We start from the raw sequence: 24,805 nt of genomic DNA, 5'->3' as shown, positions 1-24,805 counted from the left end.
TCTTGTAATTATTCCTTTTACACAAGTAATCAACTTTAAATCATTCCCAAATTGTGTCAGTAATGTTACTAGGCTGTATGATCTGTAAACGGTGTAACTTAGGAAAAAATTGTCATAGAGTTAATATTGGATCATGAGGATGTCTTGTCATACTATGGGAAAACTGATGTCCTCCTGAGTGATGTATATCTCAGCAAAGGAGCAATTATGTGTTCTGATGTCAATTGTAATGGACATTTCTCACCCCAAAGCCCTCTGTGCTATGTGTGATGGTATTGTGGGAGCTGTGTATGAGGCCGGAAGATAATACTTTGCTTACTTCTTCCACCACCGTAAAAACTTGTGTTATAGTATACAACAAAATACTTATAACACGATATAGGCTAGTTTTAGTGTTATAGTGATGTGTGTCTGTGGTGCTGCATTGATTGGTGCCATTGATAGTAAGTGCTCCTCTTCTCCAGATGGAGGCAGTGTGGGCCAGACTAAGCAGCATTGCTTTCTGAGGTTTCTTCCTGGAACATGAAGCTGTCACAGCTGTTTGTTGTAAAGTGTGCAGAGGGTAAAAAGACTGGGTCCCGCTGTATCGCTCAGGCTGCACCACAGCGTCTATTCACAGGCGCCATCCAACTACTGAGCGGCACGGGGGCTTTGACCTGCTCCGTTTCCGACCTGGGCCGGTGCACCCCTCCTCAGACCACCTGGTGGTCCCGAGCTCCCCCAGGAGCACCATATCCATACCCAACTTAGTGCGGACACCCCATCGACATAGTCCGCTGCAGTTCAGAGCTCCTGAGCTCAAGCCATCCTCCAGCCTCAGCCTCCCGGTAACTTGGGTTACAGGCGCGCGCCACCGCACCCGGCCAGAGAAACCTGATTCATCCGAGTTTTGGGATTTAACAAAAGTCATGTCGCCAACAAGCACGTTCCAGCGCCATCTAGCTTCCAAAATGCCAACTACAGTGTTGAAGGTTCATCAAACAGGTCAACACTTTCCCAAAGATCACTCACTGATAATGTCTCATGTTTTGAATAAAGATACATAGTTGTATAACATATGGCCAATTGCTGTTTTAATCTATGCTCATTATGAATTTATTCATATCATCCTATATACATACAGACGCTTGACAAATTCAAGGAAAAGCTGGTCCAGGTCTGAATGCTTGACCCCTACAGTGAGCGGATCTGGTGGCTCTGTTATGCTGTGGGGGGCATTTTGCTGGCATGGTTTGGGTCCACTTGTCCACTCAGAGGGAAGAGTCACTGCAAATCAACACAAAGTTGTTCTGAGTCATCACCTTTATCCTATGATGAAACATTTCGTAATGGGAGGGTTGAAAAGGGAATGGCAGACAAAACAGGTAAATGGAGCCACCAGGAACGTTTCAGGTAAGTTTACTGTACCAAGTTATAAAACATGAACATAAAATGCAGTGCAATTATCATCAGTATCTCAAGATTTCACAGTCTTTCAGCAGAACTTGAATTGAAAGTGTCCATGAGTGTAATGTCCCTTTAATGTCTTTGCGATATCAGTCAGCGCGCTCAAGTCAATGTTTTATGTCAAGTCAGGGGGAAAAATTCAAGTAGTCGGATGTGTGGTGGTCCTACCACACTGATACTTGAGTGGAAGCAAAAAAAGATACCAGGTCCTCTTCTCAGGTCTCGGTTCCTCACTCCTTAGGTTAAGAAGAGATCTCACTGGGGGCTCGCCATCTCCCATCCACAGGGAGAATCCAGATCCAGTTCTCTTGTTCTCAAAAAAACCCAGCCTGCATGAAGACAGGACTGTTATTTTCATGACGTCACTACTTTTCTCTAATGGCCATAGTAATATAATAATTCTCCACACATTACTGTAGCACAATAATGATTAAATGAATTCTCTCTTTTAACTGTACAGTTGTTGTTGTTTTTTTATCTCAATGTAAGTATTTCCCACATTTTATACATTTTTTTCAACCTTTTTATACATTTTTAATCAACCTTTTAAACATGAATTTAATCAACATGAATTTTAGCTGTTAACCCATGAATTATGATGTTTTAACTTTTAGTTATAAATGAACTTATCCATCAGTTTCATCATACAAGGTATCTCAATATAACTACACACACACTATCAAAATAAACATCATACCTTACTCCTTCTAAATTATCAGAGCAATAATATTCAGTTTTTAACTCTTAAGATAGTTAACAGAAACAGTGAGCAGCAGTGATAAGCCAAGTTCAAGCGTTTATGGAGCACAGACACGTTTTCTGCCACCTCACACATCAACTCACAGTGTGGCTAATACAGTTAGCATGCGCTGGCGCTAATTAGCTCGGCAACTCACCAAGAGATAATGCCAAAAGTACTACTACTCCTGGCTCGCGGACCCTCGCACACCTCTGACGTCTTCAGAAGAGTACTTTATCTCATGGATATGTTAATAATCGCTGTTCTAACTCTCTATTTCTCATCCACTCCGACCGCTGCTGTTTTACCCGCACTGCAACTCACTGACTTCTGCGTAAAGAGAGGGTGGGACTTAACTCCCTCTAACCAATCATAGGTTTGCTCTAGTTGATATGACAAATAAGGACTGTGTGTGTAAAATAAGTCATTGACAGATTGATTAACAAATGAAAATGAGATAAATAAGGAAACTATAGAAAAATAAAGATATAATTGGACCCAATTCTCTACTGGGTTACAAGTACTTTAACACGTACACTGTTTGCCTGTTACAACTTGTCGTGGATTTAGTCCTGTTCGGAACATGTCTGCAGGCAGTCATCTCAGTCAATTGCGCCCCGCGCAGCGCAGATGTACGTAAACGTACATAAATATATATTCACGTATATAAATATACATAAGAGTACATAAATATACATGGACGGACATAAATATACATAAATCTACATTCACGTACATAAATATACATAAATGTAGATAAATGTATGCATGCAGTGAAGAAAGAAAGCAAGAGGATAGAAAAGAAAAGAAAAGAAAAGAAAAGAAAAGAAAAGAAAAGAAAAGAAAGGAAAGAAAGAAAAAAAGAAGCAGCTATATATACAGGCTCTGAAGCAACCAGGCTGCCTGAGCCTCCCATACCAGCACGACAGACTAGGCCAGATCTATGCACTGGCAGGGCCCCCCGGTGTCATGCATCGCGAGCTTGAGCTCAGCTGTGCACCGCGAGCTCGAGCTAAGCGGTGGACCGCGAGCTCGAGCTCAGCCATGCATGACACCTGGCGGCTATCGAGGACTCCCCTCGGCTGCAGACCGAGGCGACGGCTGCCGCATGCTGCCGCGGTGCATCAGAGCCTCCACGTCTCCTGTGAGGGAGTGTGGAATGGAGATTGATGGCAGGAGGGGGTCCTATTTATAAACTCGGTTCCAAGCCTTGACGCTGTCATTGATGACGTCAAATAAGCACTGCTGTCAACTGACAACTGATGACACATCAATATGGACATCCTCCGTGATGTCACATAGCCGTCACGACCAACATAAGATGAAATGAAAGAGTAAAATAAACATCTGAAACTCAAATTCATTGATAAATAGAATATTTCTCACAACAACAGGTGGAGTTAAGGGAAGCTTGATTGATGCCAATCACAACAGCTCCTCTCATAAGCAGCAGGCAGTTTAATGAGCCAAGAGCTCCGGAGAAAACTCTTCTTCCCAAGATAAAAAAAAATATACACTTCCCTAAATATGACTATACAGCCCGAGCACACCGAATATTAACAGACAGCACCCACATTTATACAGTATGCCAAATATGCTTTGGAGGTAAGATTTGAATTTCGGTCGCAGGAGACACTGAAATTCCTGTCACCACGTGCAGTGTGCACATTGTTAGCAGACAATTAGCATATAATGTACAAAATATTACATGAAACCAGCAGGTTCTTGTAAATATTCCTTTTACACAAGTAATCAACTTTAAATCATTCCCAAATTGTGTCAGTAATGTTACTAGGCTGTATGATCTGTAAACGGTGTAACTTAGGAAAAAATTGTCATAGAGTTAATATTGGATCATGAGGATGTCTTGTCATACTATGGGAAAACTGATGTCCTCCTGAGTGATGTATATCTCAGCAAAGGAGCAATTATGTGTTCTGATGTCAATTGTAATGGACATTTCTCACCCCAAAGCCCTCTGTGCTATGTGTGATGGTATTGTGGGAGCTGTGTATGAGGCCGGAAGATAATACTTTGCTTACTTCTTCCACCACCGTAAAAACTTGTGTTATAGTATACAACAAAATACTTATAACACGATATAGGCTAGTTTTAGTGTTATAGTGATGTGTGTCTGTGGTGCTGCATTGATTGGTGCCATTGATAGTAAGTGCTCCTCTTCTCCAGATGGAGGCAGTGTGGGCCAGACTAAGCAGCATTGCTTTCTGAGGTTTCTTCCTGGAACATGAAGCTGTCACAGCTGTTTGTTGTAAAGTGTGCAGAGGGTAAAAAGACTGGGTCCCGCTGTATCGCTCAGGCTGCACTACAGCGTCTATTCACAGGCGCCATCCAACTACTGAGCGGCACGGGGGCTTTGACCTGCTCCGTTTCCGACCTGGGCCGGTGCACCCCTCCTCAGACCACCTGGTGGTCCCGAGCTCCCCCAGGAGCACCATATCCATACCCAACTTAGTGCGGACACCCCATCGACATAGTCCGCTGCAGTTCAGAGCTCCTGAGCTCAAGCCATCCTCCAGCCTCAGCCTCCCGGTAACTTGGGTTACAGGCGCGCGCCACCGCACCCGGCCAGAGAAACCTGATTCATCCGAGTTTTGGGATTTAACAAAAGTCATGTCGCCAACAAGCACGTTCCAGCGCCATCTAGCTTCCAAAATGCCAACTACAGTGTTGAAGGTTCATCAAACAGGTCAACACTTTCCCAAAGATCACTCACTGATAATGTCTCATGTTTTGAATAAAGATACATAGTTGTATAACATATGGCCAATTGCTGTTTTAATCTATGCTCATTATGAATTTATTCATATCATCCTATATACATACAGACGCTTGACAAATTCAAGGAAAAGCTGGTCCAGGTCTGAATGCTTGACCCCTACAGTGAGGGGATCTGGTGGCTCTGTTATGCTGTGGGGGGCATTTTGCTGGCATGGTTTGGGTCCACTTGTCCACTCAGAGGGAAGAGTCACTGCAAATCAACACAAAGTTGTTCTGAGTCATCACCTTTATCCTATGATGAAACATTTCGTAATGGGAGGGTTGAAAAGGGAATGGCAGACAAAACAGGTAAATGGAGCCACCAGGAACGTTTCAGGTAAGTTTACTGTACCAAGTTATAAAACATGAACATAAAATGCAGTGCAATTATCATCAGTATCTCAAGATTTCACAGTCTTTCAGCAGAACTTGAATTGAAAGTGTCCATGAGTGTAATGTCCCTTTAATGTCTTTGCGATATCAGTCAGCGCGCTCAAGTCAATGTTTTATGTCAAGTCAGGGGGAAAAATTCAAGTAGTCGGATGTGTGGTGGTCCTACCACACTGATACTTGAGTGGAAGCAAAAAAAGATACCAGGTCCTCTTCTCAGGTCTCGGTTCCTCACTCCTTAGGTTAAGAAGAGATCTCACTGGGGGCTCGCCATCTCCCATCCACAGGGAGAATCCAGATCCAGTTCTCTTGTTCTCAAAAAAACCCAGCCTGCATGAAGACAGGACTGTTATTTTCATGACGTCACTACTTTTCTCTAATGGCCATAGTAATATAATAATTCTCCACACATTACTGTAGCACAATAATGATTAAATGAATTCTCTCTTTTAACTGTACAGTTGTTGTTGTTTTTTTATCTCAATGTAAGTATTTCCCACATTTTATACATTTTTTTCAACCTTTTTATACATTTTTAATCAACCTTTTAAACATGAATTTAATCAACATGAATTTTAGCTGTTAACCCATGAATTATGATGTTTTAACTTTTAGTTATAAATGAACTTATCCATCAGTTTCATCATACAAGGTATCTCAATATAACTACACACACACTATCAAAATAAACATCATACCTTACTTCTTCTAAATTATCAGAGCAATAATATTCAGTTTTTAACTCTTAAGATAGTTAACAGAAACAGTGAGCAGCAGTGATAAGCCAAGTTCAAGCGTTTATGGAGCACAGACACGTTTTCTGCCACCTCACACATCAACTCACAGTGTGGCTAATACAGTTAGCATGCGCTGGCGCTAATTAGCTCGGCAACTCACCTAGACGATAATGCCAAAAGTACTACTACTCCTGGCTCACGGACCCTCGCACACCTCTGACGTCTTCAGAAGAGTATTTTATCTCATGGATATGTTAATAATCGCTGTTCTAACTCTCTATTTCTCATCCACTCCGACCGCTGCTGTTTTACCCGCACTGCAACTCACTGACTTCTGCGTAAAGAGAGGGTGGGACTTAACTCCCTCTAACCAATCATAAGTTTGCTCTAGTTGATATGACAAATAAGGACTGTGTGTGTAAAATAAGTCATTGACAGATTGATTAACAAATGAAAATGAGATAAATAAGGAAACTATAGAAAAATAAAGATATAATTGGACCCAATTCTCTACTGGGTTACAAGTACTTTAACACGTACACTGTTTGCCTGTTACAACTTGTCGTGGATTTAGTCCTGTTCGGGACATGTCTGCAGGCAGTCATCTCAGTCAATTGCGCCCCGCGCAGCGCAGATGTACGTAAACGTACATAAATATATATTCACGTATATAAATATACATAAAAGTACATAAATATATACATGGACGGACATAAATATACATAAATGTACATTCACGTACATAAATATACATAAATGTAGATAAATGTATGCATGCAGTGAAGAAAGAAAGCAAGAGGATAGAAAAGAAAAGAAAAGAAAAGAAAAGAAAAGAAAAGAAAAGAAAAGAAAGAAAAAAAGAAGCAGCAATATATACAGGCTCTGAAGCAACCAGGCTGCCTGAGCCTCCCATACCAGCACGACAGACTAGGCCAGATCTATGCACTGGCAGGGCCCCCCGGTGTCATGCATCGCGAGCTTGAGCTCAGCTGTGCACCGCGAGCTCGAGCTAAGCGGTGGACCGCGAGCTCGAGCTCAGCCATGCATGACACCTGGCGGCTATCGAGGACTCCCCTCGGCTGCAGACCGAGGCGACGGCTGCCGCATGCTGCCGCGGTGCATCAGAGCCTCCACGTCTCCTGTGAGGGAGTGTGGAATGGAGATTGATGGCAGGAGGGGGTCCTATTTATAAACTCGGTTCCAAGCCTTGACGCTGTCATTGATGACGTCAAATAAGCACTGCTGTCAACTGACAACTGATGACACATCAATATGGACATCCTCCGTGATGTCACATAGCCGTCACGACCAACATAAGATGAAATGAAAGAGTAAAATAAACATCTGAAACTCAAATTCATTGATAAATAGAATATTTCTCACAACAACAGGTGGAGTTAAGGGAAGCTTGATTGATGCCAATCACAACAGCTCCTCTCATAAGCAGCAGGCAGTTTAATGAGCCAAGAGCTCCGGAGAAAACTCTTCTTCCCAAGATAAAAAAAAATATACACTTCCCTAAATATGACTATACAGCCCGAGCACACCGAATATTAACAGACAGCACCCACATTTATACAGTATGCCAAATATGCTTTGGAGGTAAGATTTGAATTTCGGTCGCAGGAGACACTGAAATTCCTGTCACCACGTGCAGTGTGCACATTGTTAGCAGACAATTAGCATATAATGTACAAAATATTACATGAAACCAGCAGGTTCTTGTAAATATTCCTTTTACACAAGTAATCAACTTTAAATCATTCCCAAATTGTGTCAGTAATGTTACTAGGCTGTATGATCTGTAAACGGTGTAACTTAGGAAAAAATTGTCATAGAGTTAATATTGGATCATGAGGATGTCTTGTCATACTATGGGAAAACTGATGTCCTCCTGAGTGATGTATATCTCAGCAAAGGAGCAATTATGTGTTCTGATGTCAATTGTAATGGACATTTCTCACCCCAAAGCCCTCTGTGCTATGTGTGATGGTATTGTGGGAGCTGTGTATGAGGCCGGAAGATAATACTTTGCTTACTTCTTCCACCACCGTAAAAACTTGTGTTATAGTATACAACAAAATACTTATAACACGATATAGGCTAGTTTTAGTGTTATAGTGATGTGTGTCTGTGGTGCTGCATTGATTGGTGCCATTGATAGTAAGTGCTCCTCTTCTCCAGATGGAGGCAGTGTGGGCCAGACTAAGCAGCATTGCTTTCTGAGGTTTCTTCCTGGAACATGAAGCTGTCACAGCTGTTTGTTGTAAAGTGTGCAGAGGGTAAAAAGACTGGGTCCCGCTGTATCGCTCAGGCTGCACTACAGCGTCTATTCACAGGCGCCATCCAACTACTGAGCGGCACGGGGGCTTTGACCTGCTCCGTTTCCGACCTGGGCCGGTGCACCCCTCCTCAGACCACCTGGTGGTCCCGAGCTCCCCCAGGAGCACCATATCCATACCCAACTTAGTGCGGACACCCCATCGACATAGTCCGCTGCAGTTCAGAGCTCCTGAGCTCAAGCCATCCTCTAGCCTCAGCCTCCCGGTAACTTGGGTTACAGGCGCGCGCCACCGCACCCGGCCAGAGAAACCTGATTCATCCGAGTTTTGGGATTTAACAAAAGTCATGTCGCCAACAAGCACGTTCCAGCGCCATCTAGCTTCCAAAATGCCAACTACAGTGTTGAAGGTTCATCAAACAGGTCAACACTTTCCCAAAGATCACTCACTGATAATGTCTCATGTTTTGAATAAAGATACATAGTTGTATAACATATGGCCAATTGCTGTTTTAATCTATGCTCATTATGAATTTATTCATATCATCCTATATACATACAGACGCTTGACAAATTCAAGGAAAAGCTGGTCCAGGTCTGAATGCTTGACCCCTACAGTGAGGGGATCTGGTGGCTCTGTTATGCTGTGGGGGGCATTTTGCTGGCATGGTTTGGGTCCACTTGTCCACTCAGAGGGAAGAGTCACTGCAAATCAACACAAAGTTGTTCTGAGTCATCACCTTTATCCTATGATGAAACATTTCGTAATGGGAGGGTTGAAAAGGGAATGGCAGACAAAACAGGTAAATGGAGCCACCAGGAACGTTTCAGGTAAGTTTACTGTACCAAGTTATAAAACATGAACATAAAATGCAGTGCAATTATCATCAGTATCTCAAGATTTCACAGTCTTTCAGCAGAACTTGAATTGAAAGTGTCCATGAGTGTAATGTCCCTTTAATGTCTTTGCGATATCAGTCAGCGCGCTCAAGTCAATGTTTTATGTCAAGTCAGGGGGAAAAATTCAAGTAGTCGGATGTGTGGTGGTCCTACCACACTGATACTTGAGTGGAAGCAAAAAAAGATACCAGGTCCTCTTCTCAGGTCTCGGTTCCTCACTCCTTAGGTTAAGAAGAGATCTCACTGGGGGCTCGCCATCTCCCATCCACAGGGAGAATCCAGATCCAGTTCTCTTGTTCTCAAAAAAACCCAGCCTGCATGAAGACAGGACTGTTATTTTCATGACGTCACTACTTTTCTCTAATGGCCATAGTAATATAATAATTCTCCACACATTACTGTAGCACAATAATGATTAAATGAATTCTCTCTTTTAACTGTACAGTTGTTGTTGTTTTTTTATCTCAATGTAAGTATTTCCCACATTTTATACATTTTTTTCAACCTTTTTATACATTTTTAATCAACCTTTTAAACATGAATTTAATCAACATGAATTTTAGCTGTTAACCCATGAATTATGATGTTTTAACTTTTAGTTATAAATGAACTTATCCATCAGTTTCATCATACAAGGTATCTCAATATAACTACACACACACTATCAAAATAAACATCATACCTTACTTCTTCTAAATTATCAGAGCAATAATATTCAGTTTTTAACTCTTAAGATAGTTAACAGAAACAGTGAGCAGCAGTGATAAGCCAAGTTCAAGCGTTTATGGAGCACAGACACGTTTTCTGCCACCTCACACATCAACTCACAGTGTGGCTAATACAGTTAGCATGCGCTGGCGCTAATTAGCTCGGCAACTCACCTAGACGATAATGCCAAAAGTACTACTACTCCTGGCTCACGGACCCTCGCACACCTCTGACGTCTTCAGAAGAGTATTTTATCTCATGGATATGTTAATAATCGCTGTTCTAACTCTCTATTTCTCATCCACTCCGACCGCTGCTGTTTTACCCGCACTGCAACTCACTGACTTCTGCGTAAAGAGAGGGTGGGACTTAACTCCCTCTAACCAATCATAAGTTTGCTCTAGTTGATATGACAAATAAGGACTGTGTGTGTAAAATAAGTCATTGACAGATTGATTAACAAATGAAAATGAGATAAATAAGGAAACTATAGAAAAATAAAGATATAATTGGACCCAATTCTCTACTGGGTTACAAGTACTTTAACACGTACACTGTTTGCCTGTTACAACTTGTCGTGGATTTAGTCCTGTTCGGGACATGTCTGCAGGCAGTCATCTCAGTCAATTGCGCCCCGCGCAGCGCAGATGTACGTAAACGTACATAAATATATATTCACGTATATAAATATACATAAAAGTACATAAATATACATGGACGGACATAAATATACATAAATCTACATTCACGTACATAAATATACATAAATGTAGATAAATGTATGCATGCAGTGAAGAAAGAAAGCAAGAGGATAGAAAAGAAAAGAAAAGAAAAGAAAAGAAAAGAAAAGAAAGAAAAAAAGAAGCAGCAATATATACAGGCTCTGAAGCAACCAGGCTGCCTGAGCCTCCCATACCAGCACGACAGACTAGGCCAGATCTATGCACTGGCAGGGCCCCCCGGTGTCATGCATCGCGAGCTTGAGCTCAGCTGTGCACCGCGAGCTCGAGCTAAGCGGTGGACCGCGAGCTCGAGCTCAGCCATGCATGACACCTGGCGGCTATCGAGGACTCCCCTCGGCTGCAGACCGAGGCGACGGCTGCCGCATGCTGCCGCGGTGCATCAGAGTCTCCACGTCTCCTGTGAGGGAGTGTGGAATGGAGATTGATGGCAGGAGGGGGTCCTATTTATAAACTCGGTTCCAAGCCTTGACGCTGTCATTGATGACGTCAAATAAGCACTGCTGTCAACTGACAACTGATGACACATCAATATGGACATCCTCCGTGATGTCACATAGCCGTCACGACCAACATAAGATGAAATGAAAGAGTAAAATAAACATCTGAAACTCAAATTCATTGATAAATAGAATATTTCTCACAACAACAGGTGGAGTTAAGGGAAGCTTGATTGATGCCAATCACAACAGCTCCTCTCATAAGCAGCAGGCAGTTTAATGAGCCAAGAGCTCCGGAGAAAACTCTTCTTCCCAAGATAAAAAAAAATATACACTTCCCTAAATATGACTATACAGCCCGAGCACACCGAATATTAACAGACAGCACCCACATTTATACAGTATGCCAAATATGCTTTGGAGGTAAGATTTGAATTTCGGTCGCAGGAGACACTGAAATTCCTGTCACCACGTGCAGTGTGCACATTGTTAGCAGACAATTAGCATATAATGTACAAAATATTACATGAAACCAGCAGGTTCTTGTAAATATTCCTTTTACACAAGTAATCAACTTTAAATCATTCCCAAATTGTGTCAGTAATGTTACCAGGCTGTATGATCTGTAAACGGTGTAACTTAGGAAAAAATTGTCATAGAGTTAATATTGGATCATGAGGATGTCTTGTCATACTATGGGAAAACTGATGTCCTCCTGAGTGATGTATATCTCAGCAAAGGAGCAATTATGTGTTCTGATGTCAATTGTAATGGACATTTCTCACCCCAAAGCCCTCTGTGCTATGTGTGATGGTATTGTGGGAGCTGTGTATGAGGCCGGAAGATAATACTTTGCCTACTTCTTCCACCACCGTAAAAACTTGTGTTATAGTATACAACAAAATACTTATAACACGATATAGGCTAGTTTTAGTGTTATAGTGATGTGTGTCTGTGGTGCTGCATTGATTGGTGCCATTGATAGTAAGTGCTCCTCTTCTCCAGATGCAGGCAGTGTGGGCCAGACTAAGCAGCATTGCTTTCTGAGGTTTCTTCCTGGAACATGAAGCTGTCACAGCTGTTTGTTGTAAAGTGTGCAGAGTGTAAAAAGACTGGGTCCCGCTGTATCGCTCAGGCTGCACTACAGCGTCTATTCACAGGCGCCATCCAACTACTGAGCGGCACGGGGGCTTTGACCTGCTCCGTTTCCGACCTGGGCCGGTGCACCCCTCCTCAGACCACCTGGTGGTCCCGAGCTCCCCCAGGAGCACCATATCCATACCCAACTTAGTGCGGACACCCCATCGACATAGTCCGCTGCAGTTCAGAGCTCCTGAGCTCAAGCCATCCTCCAGCCTCAGCCTCCCGGTAACTTGGGTTACAGGCGCGCGCCACCGCACCCGGCCAGAGAAACCTGATTCATCCGAGTTTTGGGATTTAACAAAAGTCATGTCGCCAACAAGCACGTTCCAGCGCCATCTAGCTTCCAAAATGCCAACTACAGTGTTGAAGGTTCATCAAACAGGTCAACACTTTCCCAAAGATCACTCACTGATAATGTCTCATGTTTTGAATAAAGATACATAGTTGTATAACATATGGCCAATTGCTGTTTTAATCTATGCTCATTATGAATTTATTCATATCATCCTATATACATACAGACGCTTGACAAATTCAAGGAAAAGCTGGTCCAGGTCTGAATGCTTGACCCCTACAGTGAGCGGATCTGGTGGCTCTGTTATGCTGTGGGGGGCATTTTGCTGGCATGGTTTGGGTCCACTTGTCCACTCAGAGGGAAGAGTCACTGCAAATCAACACAAAGTTGTTCTGAGTCATCACCTTTATCCTATGATGAAACATTTCGTAATGGGAGGGTTGAAAAGGGAATGGCAGACAAAACAGGTAAATGGAGCCACCAGGAACGTTTCAGGTAAGTTTACTGTACCAAGTTATAAAACATGAACATAAAATGCAGTGCAATTATCATCAGTATCTCAAGATTTCACAGTCTTTCAGCAGAACTTGAATTGAAAGTGTCCATGAGTGTAATGTCCCTTTAATGTCTTTGCGATATCAGTCAGCGCGCTCAAGTCAATGTTTTATGTCAAGTCAGGGGGAAAAATTCAAGTAGTCGGATGTGTGGTGGTCCTACCACACTGATACTTGAGTGGAAGCAAAAAAAGATACCAGGTCCTCTTCTCAGGTCTCGGTTCCTCACTCCTTAGGTTAAGAAGAGATCTCACTGGGGGCTCGCCATCTCCCATCCACAGGGAGAATCCAGATCCAGTTCTCTTGTTCTCAAAAAAACCCAGCCTGCATGAAGACAGGACTGTTATTTTCATGACGTCACTACTTTTCTCTAATGGCCATAGTAATATAATAATTCTCCACACATTACTGTAGCACAATAATGATTAAATGAATTCTCTCTTTTAACTGTACAGTTGTTGTTGTTTTTTTATCTCAATGTAAGTATTTCCCACATTTTATACATTTTTTTCAACCTTTTTATACATTTTTAATCAACCTTTTAAACATGAATTTAATCAACGTGAATTTTAGCTGTTAACCCATGAATTATGATGTTTTAACTTTTAGTTATAAATGAACTTATCCATCAGTTTCATCATACAAGGTATCTCAATATAACTACACACACACTATCAAAATAAACATCATACCTTACTCCTTCTAAATTATCAGAGCAATAATATTCAGTTTTTAACTCTTAAGATAGTTAACAGAAACAGTGAGCAGCAGTGATAAGCCAAGTTCAAGCGTTTATGGAGCACAGACACGTTTTCTGCCACCTCACACATCAACTCACAGTGTGGCTAATACAGTTAGCATGCGCTGGCGCTAATTAGCTCGGCAACTCACCAAGAGATAATGCCAAAAGTACTACTACTCCTGGCTCGCGGACCCTCGCACACCTCTGACGTCTTCAGAAGAGTATTTTATCTCATGGATATGTTAATAATCGCTGTTCTAACTCTCTATTTCTCATCCACTCCGACCGCTGCTGTTTTACCCGCACTGCAACTCACTGACTTCTGCGTAAAGAGAGGGTGGGACTTAACTCCCTCTAACCAATCATAAGTTTGCTCTAGTTGATATGACAAATAAGGACTGTGTGTGTAAAATAAGTCATTGACAGATTGATTAACAAATGAAAATGAGATAAATAAGGAAACTATAGAAAAATAAAGATATAATTGGACCCAATTCTCTACTGGGTTACAAGTACTTTAACACGTACACTGTTTGCCTGTTACAACTTGTCGTGGATTTAGTCCTGTTCGGGACATGTCTGCAGGCAGTCATCTCAGTCAACTGCGCCCCGCGCAGCGCAGATGTACGTAAACGTACATAAATATATATTCACGTATATAAATATACATAAAAGTACATAAATATACATGGACGGACATAAATATACATAAATCTACATTCACGTACATAAATATACATAAATGTAGATAAATGTATGCATGCAGTGAAGAAAGAAAGCAAGAGGATAGAAAAGAAAAGAAAAGAAAAGAAAAGAAAAGAAAAGAAAAGAAAAGAAAAGAAAGAAAAAAAGAAGCAGCAATATATACAGGCTCTGAAGCAACCAGGCTGCCTGAGCCTCCCATACCAGCACGACAGACTAGGCCAGATCTATGCACTGGCAGGGCCCCCCGGTGTCATGCATCGCGAGCTTGAGCTCAGCTGTGCACCGCGAGCTCGAGCTAAGCGGTGGACCGCGAGCTCGAGCTCAGCCATGCATGACACCTGGCGGCTATCGAGGACTCCCCTCGGCTGCAGACCGAGGCGACGGCTGCCGCATGCTGCCGCGGTGCATCAGAGTCTCCACGTCTCCTGTGAGGGAGTGTGGAATGGAGATTGATGGCAGGAGGGGGTCCTATTTATAAACTCGGTTCCAAGCCTTGACGCTGTCATTGATGACGTCAAATAAGCACTGCTGTCAACTGACAACTGATGACACATCAATATGGACATCCTCCGTGATGTCACATAGCCGTCACGACCAACATAAGATGAAATGAAAGAGTAAAATAAACATCTGAAACTCAAATTCATTGATAAATAGAATATTTCTCACAACAACAGGTGGAGTTAAGGGAAGCTTGATTGATGCCAATCACAACAGCTCCTCTCATAAGCAGCAGGCAGTTTAATGAGCCAAGAGCTCCGGAGAAAACTCTTCTTCCCAAGATAAAAAAAAATATACACTTCCCTAAATATGACTATACAGCCCGAGCACACCGAATATTAACAGACAGCACCCACATTTATACAGTATGCCAAATATGCTTTGGAGGTAAGATTTGAATTTCGGTCGCAGGAGACACTGAAATTCCTGTCACCACGTGCAGTGTGCACATTGTTAGCAGACAATTAGCATATAATGTACAAAATATTACATGAAACCAGCAGGTTCTTGTAAATATTCCTTTTACACAAGTAATCAACTTTAAATCATTCCCAAATTGTGTCAGTAATGTTACTAGGCTGTATGATCTGTAAACGGTGTAACTTAGGAAAAAATTGTCATAGAGTTAATATTGGATCATGAGGATGTCTTGTCATACTATGGGAAAACTGATGTCCTCCTGAGTGATGTATATCTCAGCAAAGGAGCAATTATGTGTTCTGATGTCAATTGTAATGGACATTTCTCACCCCAAAGCCCTCTGTGCTATGTGTGATGGTATTGTGGGAGCTGTGTATGAGGCCGGAAGATAATACTTTGCTTACTTCTTCCACCACCGTAAAAACTTGTGTTATAGTATACAACAAAATACTTATAACACGATATAGGCTAGTTTTAGTGTTATAGTGATGTGTGTCTGTGGTGCTGCATTGATTGGTGCCATTGATAGTAAGTGCTCCTCTTCTCCAGATGGAGGCAGTGTGGGCCAGACTAAGCAGCATTGCTTTCTGAGGTTTCTTCCTGGAACATGAAGCTGTCACAGCTGTTTGTTGTAAAGTGTGCAGAGTGTAAAAAGACTGGGTCCCGCTGTATCGCTCAGGCTGCACTACAGCGTCTATTCACAGGCGCCATCCAACTACTGAGCGGCACGGGGGCTTTGACCTGCTCCGTTTCCGACCTGGGCCGGTGCACCCCTCCTCAGACCACCTGGTGGTCCCGAGCTCCCCCAGGAGCACCATATCCATACCCAACTTAGTGCGGACACCCCATCGACATAGTCCGCTGCAGTTCAGAGCTCCTGAGCTCAAGCCATCCTCCAGCCTCAGCCTCCCGGTAACTTGGGTTACAGGCGCGCGCCACCGCACCCGGCCAGAGACACCTGATTCATCCGAGTTTTGGGATTTAACAAAAGTCATGTCGCTAACAAGCACGTTCCAGCGCCATCTAGCTTCCAAAATGCCAACTACAGTGTTGAAGGTTCATCAAACAGGTCAACACTTTCCCAAAGATCACTCACTGATAATGTCTCATGTTTTGAATAAAGATACATAGTTGTATAACATATGGCCAATTGCTGTTTTAATCTATGCTCATTATGAATTTATTCATATCATCCTATATACATACAGACGCTTGACAAATTCAAGGAAAAGCTGGTCCAGGTCTGAATGCTTGACCCCTACAGTGAGCGGATCTGGTGGCTCTGTTATGCTGTGGGGGGCATTTTGCTGGCATGGTTTGGGTCCACTTGTCCACTCAGAGGGAAGAGTCACTGCAAATCAACACAAAGTTGTTCTGAGTCATCACCTTTATCCTATGATGAAACATTTCGTAATGGGAGGGTTGAAAAGGGAATGGCAGACAAAACAGGTAAATGGAGCCACCAGGAACGTTTCAGGTAAGTTTACTGTACCAAGTTATAAAACATGAACATAAAATGCAGTGCAATTATCATCAGTATCTCAAGATTTCACAGTCTTTCAGCAGAACTTGAATTGAAAGTGTCCATGAGTGTAATGTCCCTTTAATGTCTTTGCGATATCAGTCAGCGCGCTCAAGTCAATGTTTTATGTCAAGTCAGGGGGAAAAATTCAAGTAGTCGGATGTGTGGTGGTCCTACCACACTGATACTTGAGTGGAAGCAAAAAAAGATACCAGGTCCTCTTCTCAGGTCTCGGTTCCTCACTCCTTAGGTTAAGAAGAGATCTCACTGGGGGCTCGCCATCTCCCATCCACAGGGAGAATCCAGATCCAGTTCTCTTGTTCTCAAAAAAACCCAGCCTGCATGAAGACAGGACTGTTATTTTCATGACGTCACTACTTTTCTCTAATGGCCATAGTAATATAATAATTCTCCACACATTACTGTAGCACAATAATGATTAAATGAATTCTCTCTTTTAACTGTACAGTTGTTGTTGTTTTTTTATCTCAATGTAAGTATTTCCCACATTTTATACATTTTTTTCAACCTTTTTATACATTTTTAATCAACCTTTTAAACATGAATTTAATCAACGTGAATTTTAGCTGTTAACCCATGAATTATGATGTTTTAACTTTTAGTTATAAATGAACTTATCCATCAGTTTCATCATACAAGGTATCTCAATATAACTACACACACACTATCAAAATAAACATCATACCTTACTCCTTCTAAATTATCAGAGCAATAATATTCAGTTTTTAACTCTTAAGATAGTTAACAGAAACAGTGAGCAGCAGTGATAAGCCAAGTTCAAGCGTTTATGGAGCACAGACACGTTTTCTGCCACCTCACACATCAACTCACAGTGTGGCTAATACAGTTAGCATGCGCTGGCGCTAATTAGCTCGGCAACTCACCAAGAGATAATGCCAAAAGTACTACTACTCCTGGCTCGCGGACCCTCGCACACCTCTGACGTCTTCAGAAGAGTATTTTATCTCATGGATATGTTAATAATCGCTGTTCTAACTCTCTATTTCTCATCCACTCCGACCGCTGCTGTTTTACCCGCACTGCAACTCACTGACTTCTGCGTAAAGAGAGGGTGGGACTTAACTCCCTCTAACCAATCATAAGTTTGCTCTAGTTGATATGACAAATAAGGACTGTGTGTGTAAAATAAGTCATTGACAGATTGATTAACAAATGAAAATGAGATAAATAAGGAAACTATAGAAAAATAAAGATATAATTGGACCCAATTCTCTACTGGGTTACAAGTACTTTAACACGTACACTGTTTGCCTGTTACAACTTGTCGTGGATTTAGTCCTGTTCGGGACATGTCTGCAGGCAGTCATCTCAGTCAACTGCGCCCCGCGCAGCGCAGATGTACGTAAACGTACATAAATATATATTCACGTATATAAATATACATAAAAGTACATAAATATACATGGACGGACATAAATATACATAAATCTACATTCACGTACATAAATATACATAAATGTAGATAAATGTATGCATGCAGTGAAGAAAGAAAGCAAGAGGATAGAAAAGAAAAGAAAAGAAAAGAAAAGAAAAGAAAAGAAAAGAAAAGAAAGAAAAAAAGAAGCAGCAATATATACAGGCTCTGAAGCAACCAGGCTGCCTGAGCCTCCCATACCAGCACGACAGACTAGGCCAGATCTATGCACTGGCAGGGCCCCCCGGTGTCATGCATCGCGAGCTTGAGCTCAGCTGTGCACCGCGAGCTCGAGCTAAGCGGTGGACCGCGAGCTCGAGCTCAGCCATGCATGACACCTGGCGGCTATCGAGGACTCCCCTCGGCTGCAGACCGAGGCGACGGCTGCCGCATGCTGCCGCGGTGCATCAGAGCCTCCACGTCTCCTGTGAGGGAGTGTGGAATGGAGATTGATGGCAGGAGGGGGTCCTATTTATAAACTCGGTTCCAAGCCTTGACGCTGTCATTGATGACGTCAAATAAGCACTGCTGTCAACTGACAACTGATGACACATCAATATGGACATCCTCCGTGATGTCACATAGCCGTCACGACCAACATAAGATGAAATGAAAGAGTAAAATAAACATCTGAAACTCAAATTCATTGATAAATAGAATATTTCTCACAACAACAGGTGGAGTTAAGGGAAGCTTGATTGATGCCAATCACAACAGCTCCTCTCATAAGCAGCAGGCAGTTTAATGAGCCAAGAGCTCCGGAGAAAACTCTTCTTCCCAAGATAAAAAAAAATATACACTTCCCTAAATATGACTATACAGCCCGAGCACACCGAATATTAACAGACAGCACCCACATTTATACAGTATGCCAAATATGCTTTGGAGGTAAGATTTGAATTTCGGTCGCAGGAGACACTGAAATTCCTGTCACCACGTGCAGTGTGCACATTGTTAGCAGACAATTAGCATATAATGTACAAAATATTAAATGAAACCAGCAGGTTCTTGTAAATAATCCTTTTACACAAGTAATCAACTTTAAATCATTCCCAAATTGTGTCAGTAATGTTACTAGGCTGTATGATCTGTAAACGGTGTAACTTAGGAAAAAATTGTCATAGAGTTAATATTGGATCATGAGGATGTCTTGTCATACTATGGGAAAACTGATGTCCTCCTGAGTGATGTATATCTCAGCAAAGGAGCAATTATGTGTTCTGATGTCAATTGTAATGGACATTTCTCACCCCAAAGCCCTCTGTGCTATGTGTGATGGTATTGTGGGAGCTGTGTATGAGGCCGGAAGATAATACTTTGCTTACTTCTTCCACCACCGTAAAAACTTGTGTTATAGTATACAACAAAATACTTATAACACGATATAGGCTAGTTTTAGTGTTATAGTGATGTGTGTCTGTGGTGCTGCATTGATTGGTGCCATTGATAGTAAGTGCTCCTCTTCTCCAGATGGAGGCAGTGTGGGCCAGACTAAGCAGCATTGCTTTCTGAGGTTTCTTCCTGGAACATGAAGCTGTCACAGCTGTTTGTTGTAAAGTGTGCAGAGTGTAAAAAGACTGGGTCCCGCTGTATCGCTCAGGCTGCACTACAGCGTCTATTCACAGGCGCCATCCAACTACTGAGCGGCACGGGGGCTTTGACCTGCTCCGTTTCCGACCTGGGCCGGTGCACCCCTCCTCAGACCACCTGGTGGTCCCGAGCTCCCCCAGGAGCACCATATCCATACCCAACTTAGTGCGGACACCCCATCGACATAGTCCGCTGCAGTTCAGAGCTCCTGAGCTCAAGCCATCCTCCAGCCTCAGCCTCCCGGTAACTTGGGTTACAGGCGCGCGCCACCGCACCCGGCCAGAGACACCTGATTCATCCGAGTTTTGGGATTTAACAAAAGTCATGTCGCCAACAAGCACGTTCCAGCGCCATCTAGCTTCCAAAATGCCAACTACAGTGTTGAAGGTTCATCAAACAGGTCAACACTTTCCCAAAGATCACTCACTGATAATGTCTCATGTTTTGAATAAAGATACATAGTTGTATAACATATGGCCAATTGCTGTTTTAATCTATGCTCATTATGAATTTATTCATATCATCCTATATACATACAGACGCTTGACAAATTCAAGGAAAAGCTGGTCCAGGTCTGAATGCTTGACCCCTACAGTGAGGGGATCTGGTGGCTCTGTTATGCTGTGGGGGGCATTTTGCTGGCATGGTTTGGGTCCACTTGTCCACTCAGAGGGAAGAGTCACTGCAAATCAACACAAAGTTGTTCTGAGTCATCACCTTTATCCTATGATGAAACATTTCGTAATGGGAGGGTTGAAAAGGGAATGGCAGACAAAACAGGTAAATGGAGCCACCAGGAACGTTTCAGGTAAGTTTACTGTACCAAGTTATAAAACATGAACATAAAATGCAGTGCAATTATCATCAATATCTCAAGATTTCACAGTCTTTCAGCAGAACTTGAATTGAAAGTGTCCATGAGTGTAATGTCCCTTTAATGTCTTTGCGATATCAGTCAGCGCGCTCAAGTCAATGTTTTATGTCAAGTCAGGGGGAAAAATTCAAGTAGTCGGATGTGTGACCACCACACATCCGACCACCACACATCCGACACATCCGGGGTCAGTGGCCCTGCACTCTCAGGAAGGATACCAGTCCCACCACTGGTGACTTCGTTTTCAGCAGCTCCCTCCAGGACACTTTGACGCACTGCCAGATATCTGGTAGAGGAGGCGAAACGAAGGCACATGCCCTGACACGCTCTGCTGCCATGGCCATGACTTTCAGGAAATTCTGGCGAACAGACGTCGGCTGCAGATTTCCAAAGGTCAGCAAAGTTGCCGAGACAGATGAGAGGTTGTTGTCATCATCCATTGGAAAAGCCACTTGGAGTGTCTCAGCCAAGGCATTCGACAGTGGTGGTATTTCATCCAGCTGCAGAGATCTATCTCGAGCTCCCGCTCGCTCTCATCACAGTGGAGTGAGGCATCACATCATCAAAATGTTCCCATCGCTTCTGGCATAGATCAGGAGGAAGCATGGCAATGAGGCACAGGGCACAACAGGCAGGAACGAGCAGGTACTGGTGATTCCATCCCTGGAGAAGAGAGATCAGTGAGTTGATTTGCAGATGCTGAAGAAAAGAGGATAGTCAAGTGACAGCGCGATGCTGTTTATATAGGGTGCAGGATGCATGTAATCGGTAAGCGCATCCTTACTGGCTGGCTACGTACATGCAAATTTCAATGAGCGATTACCGAGTGTGATTGGAGAGGAGTATTACCCATAGAGTCCAGTAGAGGGCAGAGCCTGTGTGAGCTAGAACTCATTCACATGTTCATCTTGTTGGGCCTCAAACCATGAGGTCACACAGAGAAGGCCTACATGTAACCTGTGAAGCCTGACCACGGTGCTTTTTCCTTTGTTTCCCCTGAGACAAAGGAATAGCGCCAAAATGCTGCTTACAGACAATGGGAGTCCATTGCAAACTCCATTTCCAGGGATGCTTTGTGATTTTCACACCTCAGCAGGGAACAGTCAACATATAGTCTCTCATTGGCGGAGATGCTCCTGCACAGCGGAGCATCCTGATGACGCAGCCATGATATCACCACCCCTTTAAAAATTGAGCACGCCCTGAAAAATACACCTTCACTGTGAACTGAGCCGGGAGAAACACCGTCCTCCTGTGAGTCAGCTTCACTAATGTAGGTACCCCACGCACATGTTTTTCCCCTCACCGAACACTCCCCTTGCTGGAAGAGATGAGACTTCGCCCGTGTTCCCCCGAACACATTCCTGGATCCAAGAGAGACCGCTGCTGCAACCAGCGTCTTCAAATTCCCTTGAGAAGGAAGAAACAGAGTTTCTTCAGGAAGATGTGGAACTTCTCTCCCCCGCTCTTCTTCACCGAGTTAACTCTGCTGTTCTCTCTGCCACACCACCGAGAATCAGCCAGCTGCCGTTAAACGTTAGCCGACCGTGCGAGAATGGCCACCGTCTGAATCCGAGCCGAGGACAGAACCGGACAGAAAGACAGACTTCACACACACCCTGCTCGCCCTCTGAAGCGATCAAGTAAGAGGCATAAGTCTGGGCAGAGGCAGTGTTAGTTGTGTGTTCATTTCAGCATCAGTGCTGTTGTTTAGCATTTAGCTTTTTAGCTTTATTGCTATTGTTTCTTGTTGTGTGGGTTGACGGACCGCCGAATCCATTTTTCCTGCTTAGTATTTTAAGTTTGCTGCCTGTTTAGTTGTGTTCACCAAACTAGACTGTTTTGTGTTTGTCCTGCCCGGGACTACCGTTGTGTTTGTGCCATCGTGAGTGAGAAAGTAAGTTGCTTTGTCGATCAGAAACCAGACAACATGCGTTACAGACTGCCGTCCATATGTGTGCTGACTGTGCTCTCTGTGGACAAAGGAACCGCTTTCTCTCCTTCTTCCTTCTCTTTTGACTAACACATACATGTGTGCACACACACACACATACACGCACATCTGATGGTCAGATAATGTCGGACAAAGCTTTTCTTTGTCGTTCCTTATCTGCCATCAGACACGTGTGCTTTTCACAGAATTGGGTGAGTGCAAGATGCTGACCACCAGGCGGCGCCATCTTGCTATTGTCTAACCGAGACACCGCCGTACTTTCACCATTCGGGTCTCGTGTGACATGACTTCCTCCCAGAGTCACGTCCCCATCGCAGACCGACGACGTCATCACGTCAGGCCCCGTCGCCATCTTGGCACACACACACTTACACCCACTCACATACATTGACACACACACACACATGCATTCCCCTGCATGTGTCCAACCCTGTACATAGCTGTTGTGTTTTGTTTGGTAGAATTAGATTTTAGAATAGTTGTTTATTGAATGACGCATTTGTTAACTTTGTTAATTTTGCTAAGTTTAATAAACACTATTATATCTTTAAAGAGAAGTTCTATTGTCATTATTGTGTCTAATATATTGTTAAAAGTGGCTGATTGAAGGAGTCAGAGCTTGAATCCATCCTTTCTTTGTTCACCCTTGAATGTTGATATCTCTCAGATATTAACATTCTAGATGAACTCCTTTTATGAGACTACCTTGTTTGGTTATTGGTCCCGGTTTCCGGGTGGTGCCCCGTATTTGTTAATTCATATTAATAATTCTATTAATTGTTATAATTGATTAATTATCATTGATAATTGATAATTATTGCAAGTAATCCACTGTGCTCCTTACAGATCCAACAGTTGGTGCCTGAATTATTAATATTAATTCATAATTATCTATGATAATTACAAATTATTGCTAATAACCAAACGCTTTCCTGCACGTCCCAACAACCTTTATCTGGAAAAATGAATGTGTCTTCATGATATTAAAACACTGAAGCAGTTCCCACTGAATCTGAAAAACTACTACTTGTTGAAAGGGTGAACTAAGTGACAAGTGCTATAAGGGTACATATATGGATCTGCTTCTGTCATTCTGTTATTAAATAAAATTTTTGACAAAGAAACATTACAAAATTTAAAGGAATACTCCTGTGAAAACCTATGTTTTGGTATCAAAGACCTTGTGAGCTTGAAAGGTAGTTTGTAAATGTGTCACGAATCTCAGGCAGAACCCAAAGGCAGATGCTGGACCGGCAGGTAGGTGGAAAAAAAAGTATTTTATTTAGACAATTAACAGGTACAGTGAGATGAAGACAGGCCAGGGTATTGGCTGAGAAGGGTATCCAGGGAAGAAGGCTTGGCAGAGGGTATCCTGAGAATGAGAGCTGGCAGGTGAGGTGAGTAGGCAGACAGATATTCCTGGAGACAAGGAGAACAGGTGTAAATCTTCAAGTTCACAGGCAGACAGGCAAACAAACCGTGTATGGCACAACAATCTGGCACTGATTGGCTGTTGGTGTGGGTTTCTTGTAGTGAAGAGGAGATAACTTGATGGCAGACAGGTGTGCTGACTGCAGATAACAGGCAGGTGCGCAGCAAGAGGGAGGGTGAGAGAGAGAGAGAGAGAGAGAGAGAGAGAGAGAGAGGACAAAGGGGGAAGGGAACAAGCAAACAGATAGACCAAACCAAAACACACCAAGCACACCTCACTCAAACTAAAGGCTGAAAATAACAAAAACACACTCACATACATAAAACAAGCAGGCATCACAGGCAGGAGGGGTCATGACAAAATGTTTGTAAGGATTTTTTGTTACAATGGATGTTTTTCAAATTTCCATAGAAACTTCGAAAAGCATGATCCACTTCTGAATTGTCCATCCATATGCT

At 42.9% G+C, this 24,805-nt stretch overlaps 4 long non-coding RNA genes across 6 annotated transcripts; all 4 read right to left on the bottom strand.

The window, feature by feature from the left end:
* Positions 1-4,954: 4,954 nt before the first annotated feature.
* Positions 4,955-6,782, bottom strand: LOC137184030 (uncharacterized). Of its 2 annotated transcripts, none has more exons than XR_010928601.1 (2): positions 6,251-6,782; positions 4,955-5,683 (listed from the first exon to the last, which is right to left on the bottom strand). It is a non-coding gene; the product is annotated as an uncharacterized lncRNA (long non-coding RNA). The 2 variants fall into 2 exon arrangements; XR_010928602.1 differs by having other exon boundaries at positions 6,631-6,782.
* A 2,074-nt stretch (positions 6,783-8,856) lies between these two features.
* On the bottom strand, positions 8,857-11,101 carry LOC137185311 (uncharacterized). Of its 2 annotated transcripts, none has more exons than XR_010928822.1 (2): positions 10,533-11,101; positions 8,857-9,585 (listed from the first exon to the last, which is right to left on the bottom strand). It is a non-coding gene; the product is annotated as an uncharacterized lncRNA (long non-coding RNA). The 2 variants fall into 2 exon arrangements; XR_010928821.1 differs by lacking the exon at positions 10,533-11,101 and adding an exon at positions 10,153-10,522.
* Positions 11,102-13,081: 1,980 nt separating this feature from the next.
* LOC137185310 (uncharacterized) lies at positions 13,082-15,005 on the bottom strand. The gene is made up of 2 exons (XR_010928820.1): positions 14,422-15,005; positions 13,082-13,475 (listed from the first exon to the last, which is right to left on the bottom strand). It is a non-coding gene; the product is annotated as an uncharacterized lncRNA (long non-coding RNA).
* A 9,174-nt stretch (positions 15,006-24,179) lies between these two features.
* LOC137185309 (uncharacterized) lies at positions 24,180-24,549 on the bottom strand. Its single transcript, XR_010928819.1, has 2 exons — positions 24,394-24,549; positions 24,180-24,334 (listed from the first exon to the last, which is right to left on the bottom strand). It is a non-coding gene; the product is annotated as an uncharacterized lncRNA (long non-coding RNA).
* Between the last annotated feature and the right edge of the window lie 256 nt (positions 24,550-24,805).

The sequence above is a fragment of the Thunnus thynnus genome, chromosome 6, assembly GCF_963924715.1.
Source record: "Thunnus thynnus chromosome 6, fThuThy2.1, whole genome shotgun sequence".
Lineage (NCBI taxonomy): Eukaryota > Metazoa > Chordata > Actinopteri > Scombriformes > Scombridae > Thunnus > Thunnus thynnus.
The sequence above is the reverse complement of the archived record's forward strand: the minus strand, read 5'-3'. Positions and strand labels throughout refer to the sequence as shown.